This window comes from Solanum dulcamara, chromosome 2 (assembly GCF_947179165.1).
Source record: "Solanum dulcamara chromosome 2, daSolDulc1.2, whole genome shotgun sequence".
Lineage (NCBI taxonomy): Eukaryota > Viridiplantae > Streptophyta > Magnoliopsida > Solanales > Solanaceae > Solanum > Solanum dulcamara.
In genome coordinates, this window is record NC_077238.1 from 69606213 (window position 1) to 69625125 (window position 18913).

Below are 18913 nucleotides of genomic sequence, written 5' to 3' on the forward strand. Positions count from 1 at the left end.
TTACTATCCAAACTCAAAATGCACAAACGAATTCAAGTAAAGGGAATGAGCATTACCTTCAATATTCTCATTGGTAGGCACGAATAGATGGGGATATTTAGATTTCATATCTTCCTCCGCTTCCCACATGGCTTCCTCAATAAACTGATTTCTCTACAGGACTTTGACTGAGGCAATCTCTTTGTTCCTCAATTTGTGATTTTGGCGATCAAGAATTTGGACCAGAACCTCTGCATAGGATAAGTTATCCTTAACGTCAATACTATCAATAGGTACTTCCAATGAGGGATCACCTAAGCACTTCTTCAACATCGAAATGTGAAATACCAGATGAATAGAGATGAGCTCTAAGGGTAACTCCAACTCATAAGAGACACTCCCAATCCGCCTCACAATCTGGTAAGGACCAATGTATCAAGGACTAAGCTTCCCCTTCCATCCAAACCTCATGACACCCTTTATGGGTGACACTTTCAAATACACCCAATCATCCATCTCAAACTCTAAGTCTCTCCTCCTCACATCGGTGTAAGACTTTTGGCGGCTTTGAGCTATCTTTAGCCTATCTTGAATAACTCTCACCTTCTCCATGGCTTGGTGAACAAAATCAGGACCAATCAACTCAACTTCACCTACTTTGAACCACCCAATGGGTGATCTACACCTCCTCCCATACAAAGCTTCATAAGGAGCCATTTGAATGCTTGCATGATAGCTGTTATTATAGGCAAACTCTATGAGAGGTAAGTGATCATCCCAATTTCCTTTAAAGTCAAGCACACAAGCTCTCAACATATCCACCAACGTCTGAATGGTATTCTCCGCTTGGCCATCCGTCTAGGGATGAAAGGCCGTACTAAGGTTCACCTTTGAACCCAGTCCCTTCTGAAAGGATCTCCAGAATTAGGAGGTGAATTGAGCTCCTCTATCTGAAATGATAGATAAGGGAACCCCATGCAACCTGATAATCTCCTGGATGTATAACTTTGCATAATCTTCTGTGGTGTCAGTAGTCTTAACTGCCAAGAAGTGAGCTGATTTCGTCATTCTATCCACAATCACCCAAATCGAATCATGTTGCTTTCGGGTCTTCGACAGACCTATGATAAAGTCCATATTAATCATCTCCCACTTCCATTCTGGGATTTCTATATTTAGAGGTAACCCACATGGACTTTGATGCTCAACTTTAACCTGTTGATAATTCGGGCACTTGGAAACAAACTCCGCAATATATCTCTTCATCCCACTCCACCAGTAGATTTCCCTCAAGTCGTGATACATCTTTATATAGCCAGGATAAATAGAGTATCTGGAATTATGCGCTTCGTCCATAATCCTTCCTCGAACATCATCAATATCTGGTACGCACAATCTTTTTTGGTACCTCAACACACCATCTTCCCCTTTGGTAAAAACCATCACCTCCTGTTTGTGAACAATTTCCTTCAACTGGAGAAAGACGGGATCTTGGTCTTGCTTTTCTTTTACCTCTGCCACAAGTGAGGATGTAGCCCCATCCTGAACATTAACTCCACCTTTATTATTCTCTTCAAGACAAACTCCCAACTAGGCTAATCTGTGTACCTTTCTAGCCAATTCTTTCCTTCCCTCTTCTATATAGGCAGTGCTACCCAAAGACAACTTGCTAAGAGCATCAGCAACAACATTAGCTTTACCTGGATGGTAGAGGATGCTCATGTCATAGTCTTTGAGTAGTTCGAGACATCTCCTCTACCTCAGATTGAGTTCTTTCTGGCTGAAGACGTATTGTAAACTCTTATGATTGGTAAACACATCAACGTGCACTCCATACAAGTAGTGGCGCCAAATTTTTAGAGGAAATACCACAGCGGCCAGCTTAAGGTCATGAGTTGGGTAATTCCTCTCATGAACCTTAAGCTGTCTTAAAGCATAGGCTATCACCTTCCCTTTCTGCATCAGCACATAGCCCAAACCAACTCTAGATGCATCACAATAGATCACAAAACCCTCTGTTCCATCGGGCAAAGTTAGAAAAGGAGTAGTGGTTAGCTTGGTTTTCAATTTCTGGAAACTCTCCTCACAAACATCGGACCATTGGAACTTAGACTTCTTTTGGGTCAGCTTGGTCAATGGTGATGATATGGATGAGAATCCCTCCACAAACCTTCGATAATAGCCGGCCAAACCCAAGAAAATTCTTATCTCTATTAGGGACGTGTGTCTGGGCCAATTTTTCACTGTCTCAATCTTCTGAGCATCAACTCGAATACCATCTCCAGATACAATGTGGCCTAGAAAGGCCACCGACGCAAGCCAAAATTCATATTTAGAGAACTTCGCATATAATACCTGGTCTTTCAAAGTTTGTAAGCCGACTCTAAGATGATGGGCATGCTCCTCCTCATTCTTGGAGTAAACCAAAATATCATCTATGAATACAATTACAAACGTATTAAGATATGGTTTAAATACTCAGTTCATGAGATCCATAAAAGTTGCGGGGGCATTACTCAACCTGAAGGACATCACCAAGAACTCAAAGTGGCCATAGCGGGTCCGAAAAGTTGTCTTTGGGATATCATACTCCCTCACCTTCAACTTATGGTAGCCTGATCTTAGGTCTATCTTTGAGAAATAGGTGGCACCCTGAAGCTGGTCAAATAAATCATCTATCTTGGGGAGAGGGTATTTGTTCTTTATGGTGACCTTGTTCAGCTACTTGTAGTCAATACACATTCTAAGGGACCCATCTTTCTTTCACACGAAGAGGACTAGAGCGCCCCATGGTGAGACACTCGGCCTAATGAATCCCTTATCTAACAAGTCCTTCAACTGTTCTTTCAACTCTTTCAACTCATCCGGAGCCATTCTATATGGAGGAATTGAGATAGGCTAGGTATTAGGAAGAACATCAATCCTAAAGTCAATCTCCCTATCAGAAGGGACTCCAAGCAAATCTTCAGGAAAGACGTCAGGAAACTCGTTGACAATCGGAACTGACTCAAGGGATGGAGACTCAATACTATCATCTTTCACTCGAATAAGGTGATAAATACACCCTTTTGAGATTAGCTTCCTGGCCCTAAGGTAGGAAATAAACTTACCCTTAGGCACAACAAGACTACCCTTCCACTCTATGACAGCCTCATTCGGGAATTTGAACTTGATAATCTGAGTTCTACAATCAATAGAGGCATAACAGACATAAAGCCAGTTCATGCCAAGGATTACATCAAAATCAACCATGTCTAACTCAACTAAGTTAGCCAAGGTATCCCTGTGATGAATTGACACAGTGCAATCTCTATAGACTCTCTCAGCTAAGATAGAATCACCGATAGGAATAGCTACACTGAAAGGCTCAAGGAGACACTCAGGGATTTTATTGAATTTACTAGCCACGTAAGGAGTCACAAAAGATAAGGTGGCACCCGGATCTATCAAAACATAACAGTCAAGAGAAGAGACTCGAATCATACCCGTCATGATGTTTGGAGAGTTCTCTTGATCTTGGCGACTACCCATGGCATATAGGCGGTTTGTGCCCCCACTCGTACCTGAAGTAGTGCCCCTCTGATTACCTCTAGCTGGCAGTGCGATGGTAGAAAACTGGGCTCTATCTCCCCAGGTTGGACACTCTATCTGAAAATGATCCATTTGGCCACACTTATAACAACTAGCCCTCCCCGCTCTGCACTCTCCCAAGTGGAGCTTACCACACTTGCTGCATGGTGATTTTCCCTTCGAACCTTGACCCATGCTAGCCTGGGATTGACAAAATCTAGGGTCTAAAATTCAGGTGACTCTGTCCCTGCCGATTGTACCTGTTTTGCAGCATAGGTGCACTTGCGGTGGACGAGGCATAGTTGGAAGGCCTCTTCTGGAAGAAGGACCTATTGCCCTTATTTTGCTTCTGTTCATTCTCATGCCCAGCTGATTTTGCCTTCTTGCTCAGATGCTTTTTTTTTTCCTTCCTCTTCTCTTCCTCCACCTGTTGAGCATACACTATCAATCTGGAAGTATCCATGTCAGAGATCAACAATGCTACTTTGCACTCCTTCTTCACATGTCTCCCCAACCCGGAGACGAACTTTCTCATCTTCGACCTCATATCTGGGATCATTTCTGGAGCATACCTGGACAGCTAGATGAAATTCAGGCTGTACTCCTTAATAGTCATACCTTTTTGTTTCAGATTTACAAACTTCTCCACTTTTGCTTCCCTCAATTCTCGGGGAAAGAAGTGGTTCAGAAAGGCTCCCTCAAATTCATCCCACATAGAAGGTTCAACATCTTTACCTCTACCTTATTCCCATTGGTTATACCAGATGTTTTCCATATCCTTGAGCTGGTAAGATACAACCTCAACCCCCTTAATCTCCGTAGTATGCATAGCTTTCAGGATTTTCCACATCTCATCAATAAAATTTTGGGGTCTTTATCAACCTTAGACCCCGTAAATGCCGGCAGATTCAGTCTCAGAAAGTCTCTAATTCTGGCGGCAGCAAACGGCTCTTGGCAACTAGAGCTAAGAGTTGGCAAACTCTGGTTACTATTTCGGGCAACCACTAATTGAGTGAGATGCTTCCGCATACCTCGCCGGTCGGCCTCTAGCCCTCAATGGGCATACCTCTGACTGTGGCTTCTCTGCGTTATCAGCATTCCTCTAGCTAGCAGTACATTTAGGAGGCATTATCTGATACGTATAAACGCACGAATTAGAAAAGAAGTTTTATAGAGTTTAACTCTATCGCACGAATTCAGAGTATGAAAGAAGTGAAACAATTCTTAATGTCTTATAGCCTCCTGATTATAAGTGTGGTGCACAACACACCCATAAGCAAGACTCTACTAGACACGACTTCATAGACTCCCTAGGACTCTTGAACTCTAGGCTCAGATACCATGTGTGTCACGCCCCAGAAGGGTACTCTAGGCATGGCCGGCACTCGAAAGCCATTTCTGGCCTCCGAGCGAACCACCTGGTCTAGTCACACATTCATTCAATCACATTCTCTCAACGAAAGACTTAGTCAATGAAGTACTATTCATAATTTAGGGCCAAAGGCCAAATAACTATCAAATCAACCAACAATTATAGAAGAACTACTCAAAAAAACAATCACACATTTCTATGCTTTGGTCTATGAAGCCTTTATCAACAATCTAGGAGGTGCCAATGATAAGCCCATGGCTACCAACATTCAAAATAAGGGAAACAACACAAAACTATACAGGAAACTTAACGTCCTTCGGAAACTAGGAGGACTCACCAACTAGCTGGGAGTGTGTGGATCTTCAACGGTGCACTGGTTGATGATCCTTAGTACCTGTCTCTGCATCATTAAACGATGTAGGCCAAATAGTGTCAGTACATGGAATGTATGAGTATGTAAAATGGCCAAATAAAACAACATCAGAAAGGACCAAATCAACTTGGGAATCTCAACTCAGAAAGAAGTACAACTCAACAAGCGTCCTAAGTCTAAGCAAGAATATAGTTTAGGCGGGACCAAATTACATATAATTCAACTCAATCTGACTCAGAGTACTATCAAGACCTATGTGGGAATTTCTCTTATCCGACAACCATCACTTATGAGCCAGTACAACAAACTGACATTGTTGTCGCGTCCGTTCATACTTTGCCAAGGTATGAACGAATCAACCAATCATGGATCCAATCCAACCAAGTCCTATTATGTCAGGACAATAATTTTGGGGAAGCATCCGACTTTAACGGTTGAATCCCCTCCTATGTTTGGCGACGTAGTTATTGGGTTCGAGTATGGACTATACTGTTACCCAATTCGGTACTCGATACTCCTCCCAAGACTCAATGCTCATAAACCTCCATCCAATCAACTCAATCAAATCATATCGACAAGTCTCATTTAGAACCTTGTCAACTCATCAACTCTATCACCATCAAACATTTTCCAATCATACTATCCGATCGATTCCAATCATATCTTTCAAGAGTAAATTTAAATGTACATTTATAGTATCATAATAACATATCCAATCGTTCCTCTATTCATTTAACACATCCTTTGGGACTCATCACAACTCCAAGATTCTAAATCAACAATTCAAGATGAGCAACATATTTAAGAGAATTAGCATTTTTGTCATAATCCACATAGTTAAGAAAATCAATAAAGCTTGTTTAACAACTCATCTTCATCAACTCATACTCACATGAAGGTTCTTTCTAGAAGTTTCTTGTCTCAACAACATCAATATAACAAGCATCACATTAATGGATGACAAGACTCATTTAGACATAGGCCTATCAAGAAACTCCATTCTTATAAACATTTAACCTCAAAGAAAGTGTAGGGCACATGGGTGGACTCAACCCATATTTTGAGTAGCCTTACATACCTTAGTGAAGACTTAAAGAAAACCTTGATGTTGGGTCTTCAATGGAAAGCTTGAATCTTGAAGCTCTTGGAGGCACTTCTTGTTGGAGAAGGATTTAGAGAAGAAGAAGAGGAGAGGGAAATTTTTCTAGGGCTTTTAGAGAGAGAGAAATGGGATGAAAATAGTCCCAAAAACATCCCAAGACTGTGTATATATAATTTGGGGAAATACCCAAATTGCCCTTTCTCCAAAATCTGGAAAATAGGCCAAAAACACTCTTAGCGCGATAATGGTGCATGGCGCCACTACAACGTCAAGTCGAATAGGCTTAAAAACCCTGTAACCTAATAGTGGCATATTGTGTCAGGGACTAAACTACTGAGGCTGTCTTGTGGTGAGATAGTGGAGCATCGCGCCCTTACAGCGCCAAGCCCAAGTTTTCTGGGTTCTGGAAAAAAAGCTTGAAAACCCTACAAATCTCGTAGTGGCGCGCCGCGCCAGGGACCAAACTACTGAGTCTTATTCCTAGCGCGATAGTGGCGCATCGCGCCACTGCGGCGCTAAGCCCAGATTTCCAACAGTTGCAACCCAGGCCTGAAATTCCTGTCGTGCTAGTTCGTCTTAGGATCATCATATCTTTTATCTCCAAACTCCAAAAATTACATTTTTGGTGGCATCGAAAAGAAGACTTGACGACCTTTAATTCAATAGGTTGTAGGCCACCCAGATTGTCATCTTTCAAAAGATAGGGTCGTTAGAAATTGACCCCTTATACGAACTCATCCTAAAACTTAGCCACGATGAATCTTTTGGACTTAGCTTGGTCCTAGGGGTCCTTTATGACCCCACATCACCTCTAACACTTTTCAATTTCTTAGGGACTCATCTTAACTCATGCATATACTTCACAATAATAGAGTTCGACCTTACACGAATACAAGAAAGGTTCGAATCTTAGGGAAAAATTTTAGGGGGGTGTTACAACTATGAAAGACCCGAGAAACCCAAAAAAACTCGGAAAACCCAAGAAAATCCAAAAAACACGAGAAAAATTAATATCGAAAATCCCAACTTTTATTGGTTTGGTTTGGTTTGGTTTATAGATTTAATAATCCGATACAAATAGTTTGGTTTGGTTTGTAAAAAATCTGAACCAACCCAGTCCATGTACACCTAAGATTTAACCATGGTGAAACAACTTAAACACCCCAAACTATTCAATTTATACTTGAATTAATATTCTAGAACGATCTCGATTTCTTAGCATGATTTTGATATCTTTGTGTGATAATGCCCAAGGCAGACCAGATAGACCAGAGCGAAAGTGCACCATCAAATTCAAAATCAGTTGTGCGTGATTGTGACTAGTGCACAACAACGCTCCCCTTGTTGATTGTCATGTGAAGAATTGCACTAACCAACTAAACTTCTTTTTATGCCTTTGCGCTTATTGCAGAGAAAAATAGAAGTCATACGTATACATTCCATATTTGATTTTTACTATTCAAACCATATCTAAATCGCTCTAGTTCCAACCAAAACCACTCAAATAAGTTTCAATTGATAAATATAAATTGTACAAAGTTTGTAAATATAAATTAAGTGATTTAATAAAAATAAGGGGTTGGGCAGTTACACTTTCATCCAAAATTAGTAAATTAAGTAATATAATAAAATAACTTATTATCTAGCTTCAAGATCTAAAAGATTTTTGTTGAAGCATAATAATCTCTAGATCTACATTCAAGATCATCTAAAGTTTTAATCATTGATAAATTCTGTACAAGTGTCAATTTATATGCTAAAGATTGAAGGAAGAAATATCAAGAACCAGTTCCTCATAAATCAACAAGAAGAAGTGAATTTATAAGCAACATTGCTAGAGGAACTCATTAGAGAACATATTCTTCTCAGCAAAGAAGTAGTCTGCCAAAGATAGAAGATTGAGGTTGTTTGTGTGTGCACCAAGATTTCTTGGATTATTACAATACTGGAGAATTCAATTCAACAAGGAACTGAAAATCTATACAATGAAAGTTACCATAAGCTTCAATACAAAATTAGTTTCAAATAAGGATATAAAGAAGCCATGCACGTCAATAAGAAGAAGACCATGTCAAATTAGGATTGGGTTCTTTGCAAGACTTGAACCAAATCTAACTTTGATTGAAAACTAGAAAGAGAGAGACTTACTACTATATAAACAACACAATATTAAAACTTTGAAGTTTGACCACACCCAAAGATAAAGTCGTCAAAGTTTTTCCAATTCTATACGAAGAGTCTTAAACAAGAAGTTTGTACTACAATAAAGAACTTGTGCTGATTAAGTTTTATCTATATAGTTCTTTAGTTTGTAATAACTTATTTTCTTGGAGTGGTTCCAATATGAGATCTTAATTATTTTTCATATATTGTAGTAGGTGTTTTTTATAATTATGGGGAACTCCATTGAAAGGGTAAATTCATTGTAGCGAAGAGATAAGTTGCGAAAGGAAGAACTATTAGAAACAATATGTTAAGTGTTACAAAGGCGATTGTACACCTATTTCGGAGTTTAGGATCGAGTTTAGTGAAAGAGATTGAAAATAGCCACACACAAGGTAGGTCTTGGGTTTTGACTCTCCTACTCTAGGAATTTCACACCCCAAGCCTACGTCTTGGGTGTGGGTGGTACTCAGAACCATTGTTGGTCCCTAGTAAATCCTTGTCTGGCTTACTACAATATGGAAGACTGAACAATTTATGTGAAAGCTTTAAAAATAGGCAAACATCATAATAATTTAAACAAATAAACCATCTCAACATACTTTATGTAGAAAGTTTGAAAAATAAGTCTGAATAGTAATAGCATAAATGTGTTTGAAAACATCTGATATCATATGATTTAACTGACTCAACTACCTCATCTATGAAGCCTCTACTTAATTAAAAATTAGTGCCAGGAAAAGGCCCACAAATACCTACGACTATCTACATATAACTACCTATTTTCGTCGTTATGGATAATCCAATAGGGGAGGAGTTTGGGCTAGAAAACTTTAACGTACTAACTTAAAAATTTCAAGACTAGACTGCACTTGGACGAAATCTGAATCAAGTGAGGTCTGGGGTAATCCCATAATGTATGGGGGATTAAATTATGACTTTGATCATTTGAGTTTATAGATAAGACTTAAGGAGCGTGTATGGCTTTACGAAATTGAAATTCGGGCGAGTAGAACTCCTAAATTGATCTTTACATAAAAACATTATTTTGGATCGTCAAGGATTGAGGGTGTATTGTGAAATGGAGGCTTAGGAATCAATTTTTGAGTTTTTGTCTCCATACAACCCTCCCTCTATGGAGGGATTATTTCCACTATGGCGGGGGCCACCATGGTGGGCCAGACGCGGGTTTTATTGAGTAAAAGTCTCAAAAATATCATCTTTTCTGCAATTTCATTTTTGGAGAGCAGCGGGGCGACCTAGGGCTATCCTTTTTAGTTTTTCACCAATTCTCGCACTTAAGGTAAGTTACATACTCCCCTAACTTGTATTTTGATTTTTAGAACCTAAAATCCATGGTAATTATCCTAGGGGAGGGTTCTTGGCCTGAATTTAATGATGGGAAAAGCCCTAGTTGTGTGATAGGATCATGAATTTGGCAAGGGTTAGTATTTTGTTATAATCGGGTAATTCAGGCCATTGTCCATTTATTGCTTGTGTTCTTTATTTATTTTATACCAATAACAAACCAAGACACTTCGAAAAGAGGAAGCTTAAGTTCCTTAAGAGTATTCAAGCTTGGTTTCGAGGTAGGTGATGGTTTATTTACCCGTATGCATTATATATGCATTTTAATTGCATTAATAGTATTGCATGCATGCATGTGAATATTAAATATGGAATAAACCTAATGAAATGATTATTTGTGATCAATTACATGCAATGAACCTGTTACTTGATTGTACAAGTCTTTGAACTATTCATTATTGATTGTGATTGTGGTTGTTGGATTGGGTACCACACTGATACATATTAGATTCGGTACTACTTGGGTACATATTGGATTATGTACCTCATCGGTACACATTAGATTGGGTACCATGCCGGTATATATTAAAGCGGGTGTTATGCCAATGCACTAATTATTGGGACGGGTGTTACGCCGCACACTAACAGTTTGGATATGGTTTCCATGCGAGGACCATTGTTGACTATTGTACCTGAGATTGATACTTTAAACCTATTTATTGTTTATCAAATGGTAAATTGACATTGTGTATCTATATATGTGTTGTTTTTCTATGTTGTGGTTACTTGTAGATATTTCATTTATTGGAATAGTCACGTGATCTTACCAGCACACTATTATTCTGTGTACTATTAGTGCACTTGTTATTTCTTTGTTGAGTACAAAGCATCTTCAGTCGGCTATTGACAGACCTTAGATAGGAGATCACTAATTTTTGGATTTAAGGATGAGCCAGTTCTTTCAGGTTGTCGTAGATCTATGTTAGCTCTTAGTCCATCTTTTCAGACTTAAACTATTTTACTTAGACTTTATTTTCTTTTAATTATTTTGGGGTTTCATCCCCCTATATTAGACCCTTACTTAGTAGTTTTGATACAATGACTTTCAGGTTCTAGAGGTTCACTTCCGCATGTTTATATTTTATTTGGTTAACTACCTAAGTTTATGGAAATATAGTTTTAAAACTATTATTTAAACTTGTTTCTATATCTTTAAATGCATGTTCCTATATTAGGATGTTCAGTTGGGGGTATAGTGTTGGTTCTCCAATCGGAGGGTTAGTGTGGGTGCCACTCATTTTAACTTGGTAAAGTTGGTATCAGAGCCCTTAGTTCATTGATATAGTTATACCAAAATAAATCTAGTAGAGCCTTGTGGAATGGTACAAAGATGTCTATACTTTTCCGCCAGAGGCTACATGACCTTAGGAAATCTCTCCATCTTCTTCTCCATTCATGCTATAACTTGATTCCAATTAATATCTGGTGATCCAAATTGATATCTAAATATCTTTCATTTTCGTGTCCGCAGATGGTTAACACATGGTATAACGACGTCAGATCAATAGCTCCAATCAATAAGCCAGTAGAGGAGCCAGCAACAAGACGATATGGCCGAGGCAAGGGTAGAGGAAAAGGATGAGGAAGAGGCCGAAGAAGGGCAGTACCCACTAGGGTGAAGCTCAAACAGAGAATATTACAAGAAAAGAGGCCCCTCCCACATCCCAGGTCGAGGTGGAAGAGAATGTGGAGGTTGAGATTAATGAGGATGCTGAACTAAAGGAAGATGCGGAGGCTGGGACTATAGGACTTCCCCCTTTAGACCCAGCTAGGAGTGTTCACGGGTTGATTTTGATCGGTTATTGGTCAAAATAAAACCAATTTAATCATCTTTAAAATTATTTAAACCAAATCAAACTAATTAAAATATACATCCATCAGTTTGGTTGTTATCGATTTCGTTTTGATTTTATTCGGTAATCTGGTTATTAACCATACACAAAAATAAAAGAAACGATTTATTCAAAAGAGAAGAAAAGATAATAATTCATTCAAAAAAAATTTATCTTCGTGCCATTTTGGATCTTATAATTCTTATATCAGAACTTTAATTAAGTATAACTTCTTGCTTATATTATTAGCTAATCCAAGTACAACACAACATAAACTTACTGAATATTGCATAAGCTAATAATATGATTGTACAAATAAAAGACGTATTATACCTTACTATTTTAAATTATTGTGCTGTATTTTTTGCATAAAAATGTATTCATAAAAAATAATATATTATCTATATATAATTATAAAAATATATATATATACTTTGTAGGTTCGGGTCGGCTTGGTTATTTCTTTATTTTTTTGAAAAAAACCAAAATCAAACCAAATATTCTCGATTTTAAAAATGTATAACCAAACAAAATAAAACCAAATAAAAAATTAGTTTAATTGATCCGTTTGGTTTGGTTTTTTAGTTTGGATCAATTTTTACCCACACTGTGAACACCCCCAAACCTAGCTATAGCTCGGTAAATTTTGACTATTCCGAGTGGGTTGGTCGGCTTCGGAGTAGTTCCCACGGTGCAAGCCGATCAAGCTCCATTCACTTATCTCATTGCTTCTACATACCCTAAGATGGATGGAGCATTGGGCGTTGATGCCTTCTTCTATCATCTTTGGGCCTTTTTATGACTGTAATTGAGCACGAGATGCTGACCAAGTTTTTAAAGTTGAAGCCTCTAGTATTCTATGGTTTTGAGAGTGAGAATACCTATGAATCATCATGTATTGCTATGAGAGACTTCACAAGGTGGACATTGTACACCAGCATGGAGTTGGGTTTGTGACCTTTCAACTTCAAGGTGAGGCGAAGCTGTAGTGGAGAGCCTTTATGGAATGTCGATTGTCAATTTTACCTCCACTCACTTGGGTTCAGTTCAAAGCCTTATTTTTGGTGAAGTATGTGCCCTGGACTTTGAGGGATCACAAGAAGAATGAATTTATGGCTCTTGAGCAGGGTAGTATGACCATAGCTACTTATAAGGGTAATTTCTATGTCTTGTCTAGATATACTACACAATTGGTGACCACAGAGGAGGAGAGGATCTATTTGTTCATCAAGGGATTGAATTCTGAGTTATAGGTATTGTTTGTCGGCATGACCTCTGCAAGTAAAAGTTTTAATAAAGTGACAAACTTTGTGAAAAAGGTAGAACGAGTTCGACGGGATGTGCAGGCCAATGCTTTAGCTAAGAAGCCTAAGAATGCAGGTAATTTTAATGGCTCCTACTCCAGAGGTTCAGGTAGGACAAAAATTACAGCCTGGACAATCGCTTCTATAGGTGGGTACTTAGGGACTCCACAGCAGAATCCTACTCAGGTGGTTAGAGAGCTTCTTTTACACCAAGCAGCAGGTCGTCCCTTGAAAGCAGTTGTTATAACTGTGGAAAGTTGGAGCACATGAGGAGAGGTTGTCCCCACCCTCGCATGACTGATCCCAAGCAGCAATAGACCAAAGCAGTAATATAGGCATGTGGAGATAATAATGGCAAATGACGTCTATAAGGTGGGCGAGAAGAAAATCAAAGAGATCGTGGAGGCTAAAAAAATGACAATGCAGGTAGAGAAGCAGTGCAGCCAGGCAGAGAGGTTTCCCTTCAGGATGACAAGAACAATTTAATGCTTTTTCTAGAAGGACAGAGGCTAAGGTATCTGATACAGTGATCACAGGTACTACTTTTATTTGTGACTGGATGGCTAGTGGCTTGTTTGATCCGGGTTCTACTTACTCTTATGTGTCAGCATAATTTGCCTTGGGATTTGATGTGATTTGTGATATGCTTGATTCCCCCATCCATGTTTCTATCCCATTTGGAGAGTCTTTTATAGTCACTCATGTCTGTCGTACTTATTTTGTTCTATTTATGGTTTTTTAACTTGAGCTGATTTGGTGTTTTTGGATATGACTGATTTTGATGTGATCTCAGGCATGACTTGGTTGTCCCCCTATTATAATGTGTTTAACTGTAATGCTAAGATTGTGACTGTAGAGATCCAGGTAGGGAAACGTTAGAGCGAGAAGGGATATATAAGCCTAATCCAGCTATGATCATATCTTTGATCTAGGCTAGAAAATTGATGGGGCAGAGTTATTTGGCATAGTTGACTCATTTTTGGGATATTGAAGTAAAGTCCCCTTCTATTGAATCTATTCCTGTAGTATTTGAGTTTAAGAAGGTGTTTCCTACTGATTTGTTTGGTATGCCTCCAGATAGGGACATAGATTTTTATATTGACTTAGAGTTGGGCACTCACCTAATGTCTATACCTCATTATCGTATGGCTGTAGCAGAATTATGAGAGATTAAGACTCAGGTTCAAGCGCTCCTTGATAAAGGTTTCATCCGTCCTAGTACTTTCTCATGGGGTGCTTTAATCTTGTTTGTTAAGAAGAAGGATGACAGTACGAGGATGTTCATAGACTATTGGAATTTGAATAGGATTACCATCCAAAATAAGTACCTATTGTCTTATATAAATGATCTATTTTACCAGTTGCAGGGTGCATCAATAATTTATAAAACTGATCTAAGGTCTGGTTACCATTAGCTAAAGATTAGTCCTAAGGATGTACCTAAAATGACATTTAAAACTCGATATGGGTACTATGAGCTCTTGGTAATATTGTTTGGGTTGACCAATGTACCTGTAATCTTTATGAGTTTGATAAATGGATATTCAGATCGTTCCTAGATTCTTTTGTAATTGTATTCATTGATGATATTTTGGACTATTTGAATAGTAAGGAGAAACATATAGACCATCTTCGTGTTATTATGGGTGTCCTGGGGAAACAAAAATTGTATGCGAAATTTCTAATTGTGAATTTTGGTTGTCTTCAATTTCCTTTTTAAGGCATGTGGTTTCGAAAGAAGAGTTATGATGGTAGATCCTCAAAAGGATTGAAGTAGTCAAGAACTGGTTTCGGCCTAGTTTTGTGACTGAGATTAGAAGTTTTGTGGGGTTTGCCAGCTATTACCGATGGTTTGTGAAATTTTTTGCTTTTATTGCCACACACTTGATAAGGATGACTCAGAAGGAGGTACCTTTTGAGTAGATCAAAAAATATAAAGAAAACTTCCAAAATCTCAAGACCTTTCTGACCACGATACCAATTTTGATATTGCCAGTAGAAGGTAAGGATTTTATTATTTATTATGGTGCTTCACATTCAGGATTAGGTGTTATGTAGATGCATGATAAGAATGTCATAGCTTATGCCTCACGACAATTCAAGGTTCATGGGAGGAACTACTTAATGCATGATTTGGAGTTGGCAGTGGTAGTATTTGCTCTCAAGATTTGGTGACATTACCTTTATGGTGTCAAATGTGAAGTGTTTACTGATCAATGCAATCCACATTATGTATTCACTTAGAAGGACTTGAATCTAAGATAGCAAAATATGGATAGAGTTGCTTAAAGATTATGACATCGCCATTCAGTATCATCCGAGTAAGGCTAACGTGGTGGCAGACGCATTAAGACAGAAGACAATAAGCATGTACAGTTTACCTTTGAGTGTTTCTAAGTGACCCTTGGCAGGGGAGATTTATGTTTCGGAGATGAAGTTCATAAAGTTAGGCATCTCAAAGAAATGTAGGGTGCTGGCCAGTATTGAGGTTGGGTCCACTTTTATTGAAGAGATCAAAGCTAAGCAGTTTGAACATGGGAGTTTGAATGAGCTTAGAAGAAAGTTGGTGTGATATGGCTCGTAATACAGGTGGGGTGCTCAGTTTTAGGGGAAGGATTTGTGCTCCTCGAGTGAATGACTTGATTCAAAAAGTATTGATAAAGTCTCATGGTTTGTGGTACTCTATCCATCCAGGTGTGAATAAGATGTATCAGGATTTAAAGCGGTTTTATTAGTGTCCTGGCATGAAGAAAGACATAGTTGAGTTTGTGGTAAACTGTCAGCAAGTGAAGTATGACCATCAAAGGCATGTATGTTTACTTCAATGGATGTTCATTCCTAAATGGAAATGGGAACGAATAGCTATGGATTTTGTAGTGGGTCTTTCTAAGACCATGGGAAAGTTTGACTCCATTTGGGTTCTGATTGACAGATTGACGAAGTGAGCCCACTATATTCTAGTTAGAGTGGATTATAATGCTCAGCAGTTGGCAAAGATTTATGTGAAAGAGATAGTAAGGTTGCATGGGGTGCCCCTTTCTATCATCTCAGACTGTGGTACGCAGTTTACATAAAAGATTTGGGGGAAATTGCATGAGGAATTGGACATTTAACTCACTTTCAGCACAACTTTTCATCCACGGACTGATGGATAGTCAAAAAGAACAATTCAAGTATTGGAAGACATGTTGAGGGCATGATAATTGACCATGGAGGTCATTGGGATAAATTCCTACCTTTGTGTGAGTTTCTCCAATAACAACAGTTATCACCCCAGTATTGATATGGCACCATTCGAAACACTTTATGAAAGGGGATATCGATCGCCCATAGGGTGGTTTGAGGCTGTAGATGTGAAACCTTTAGGAGTTGATTTGGTAAGAGGTGCTCAGTATAAGGTAAGAAGTATCCAAGCTAAGCTTCTAGAAACCCAGAGTCGACAGAAGGAGTATGCAGATTGTAAAATAAGGGATATGACATTTCAGGTGGATAAACAAGTTCTTCTGAAGGTGTCACCCATAAAGGGTGTGATGTGATTTGGAAAGAAGGGTAAGCTTAGTCCTGGCTACATTGGACCATTCAAGATTCTTGACTATATAGTGTCAGTGGCTTATAGGTTGGCTCTACCGCCTAGCCTATCTGGAGTCCATCCAGTGTTTCATATACCCATGTTGAAGAAGTACTATGGAGATGGAGATTATAGCATCAAGTGGGACTCAATCTTATTAGACAAAGATCTTTAGTATGAAGAAGAACCGGTGATAATTCCTGATCGTGATATCAAGAAGTTGAGGACCAACCAGATTAAGGGAGTGAAGGTTCATTGGAAGCATCGTCAGGTTGAGGAAGCCACTTGGAAAACCGAGAAGGACATGTGAGACAAGTATCCCAGTTGTTTGATAATTCAGGTACTACTCTCTTCTTACCTTAGCCCAGCTTTCCTATTTTGATCACTCGAGGATGAGTGATGGGTAAATTGGGATTTATGTAATGACATATTTTTGTTGTTATGGATAAGCCAATAAGGGGTGGAGTTTGGGCTAGAAAACTTTTGAGTAGTAACTTAGAAATTTTGAGCCTAGGCCAGACTTTGATGAAATCTAAATCAAGTGAGGTCTAGGGTAATGGATGGCGGATTAAATTATGAGTTTGATCATTTGACCTGATATCCAAGACATTAAAGAGTCTATATGACTTTATGAAATCAAATTCGGCCAAGTAGAACTTTTGTAATTGAACATGAAAGAGTTATTTTGTAACATCAAGAATTGAGGGTGTATTGCAAAGTGGGGGCTTGAGAACTAATTTTGGAGTTTCTATCTCCATGCTACCCATCGTGTGAGATTATTTCCACCATGGGGGGGCTGTTATGGCAGGATGGGCCACCATGGTGTAACACCCCCCCCCCCCCAAATTTTTCTCTAAGATTTGGACCTTTCTTGTATTCGTGTAAGGTTGAACTTTATTATTGTGAAGTATATGCATGAGTTAAGATGAGTCCCTAAGAAATTAAAAAGTGTTAGAGGTGATGTGGGGTCACAAAGGACCCCTAGGACCAAGCTAAGTCCAAAAGATTCGTCGTGGCTAAGTTTTAGGATGAGTTTGTATAAGGGGTCGACTTCTAACGACCCTATCTTTTGAAAGATGAAATCTGGGTGGCCCACGACCTATTAAATTAAAGGTCGTCGAGTCTTTTTTTCGACGCCACCAAAAATGTAATTTTTGGAGTTTGGAGTCAAAATATATGACGATCCTAAGACGAACTAGCACGACAGGAATTTAATACCAGAGTTGCAACTGCTGGAAATATGGGCATGGCACCGCAGTGGCGCGATGCGCCACTATCGCATCAGGAACAAGCCTCAGTAGTTTGGTCCCTGGCGCGGTGCGCCACTACGAGATGTGTAGGGTTTTCAAGCCTATTTTCCAGAACCTAGAAAACTTGGGCTTAGCGCTGTAAGGGCGCGACGCGCCACTATCGCACTATAAAATAGCCTTAGTAGTTTGGTCCCTGGCGCGACGCGCCACTATTGGGTTGCAGGGTTTTTAAGCCTATTCGACTTGGCGCTGCAGGCTATGCATGCTACAGAGATTGAGGGGGTTGAGTTGGTATCTTACCAGCTCAAGGATATGGCAAACATCTGGTATAACCAATAGGAACAAGGTAGAGGTGAGGATGTTGAACCTGCTATGTGGGATGAATTTGAGGGAACCTTTCTGGACCACTTCTTTCCCCGATAATTGAGGGAAGCGAAAGTGGAGGAGTTTGTAAATCTGAAACAAGAAGGTATGACTATTAAGGAGTACAGCCTGAAGTTCATCCAGCTGTCCAGGTATGCTCTGGAAATAATCCTAGATATAAGGTCGAAGATAAGGAAGTTTGTCTCCGGATTGGAGAGACATGTGAAGAAGGAGTACAAAGTAGCATTGTTGATCTCTGACATGGATACTTCCAAATTGATGGTGTATGCTCAATAGGTGGAGGAAGAGAAGAGGAAGGACAAAGAGGAGCATCTGAGCAAGAAGGCAAGATCAGCTGGGCATGAGAATGAACAGAAGTAGAACAAGGGCAACAGGTCCTTCTTCCAAAAGAGGCCTTCCAACTATGCCTCGTCCACCGCAAGTGCACCTATGCCACCGAACATGTATGATCGGTAGGGACAGAGTCTCCAGAATTTCATACCCCAGAGTTCTCAATCCCAGGCTAGTGTGGGTTAAGGTTCGAAGGGAAAACCATCATGCGGCAAGTGCGGTAAGCTCCACTTGGGAGAGTGCAAAGCGGGGAGGGCTGGTTATTATAAGTATGGCCAAATGGACCATTTTCAGAAGGAGTGTCCAACCTAGGGAGAC

At 39.4% G+C, this 18913-nt stretch overlaps 1 pseudogene; it reads left to right on the forward strand.

The window, feature by feature from the left end:
- Positions 1-13148: 13148 nt before the first annotated feature.
- On the forward strand, positions 13149-16137 carry LOC129872577 (uncharacterized; annotated as a pseudogene).
- The last annotated feature ends 2776 nt before the right edge of the window (positions 16138-18913 follow it).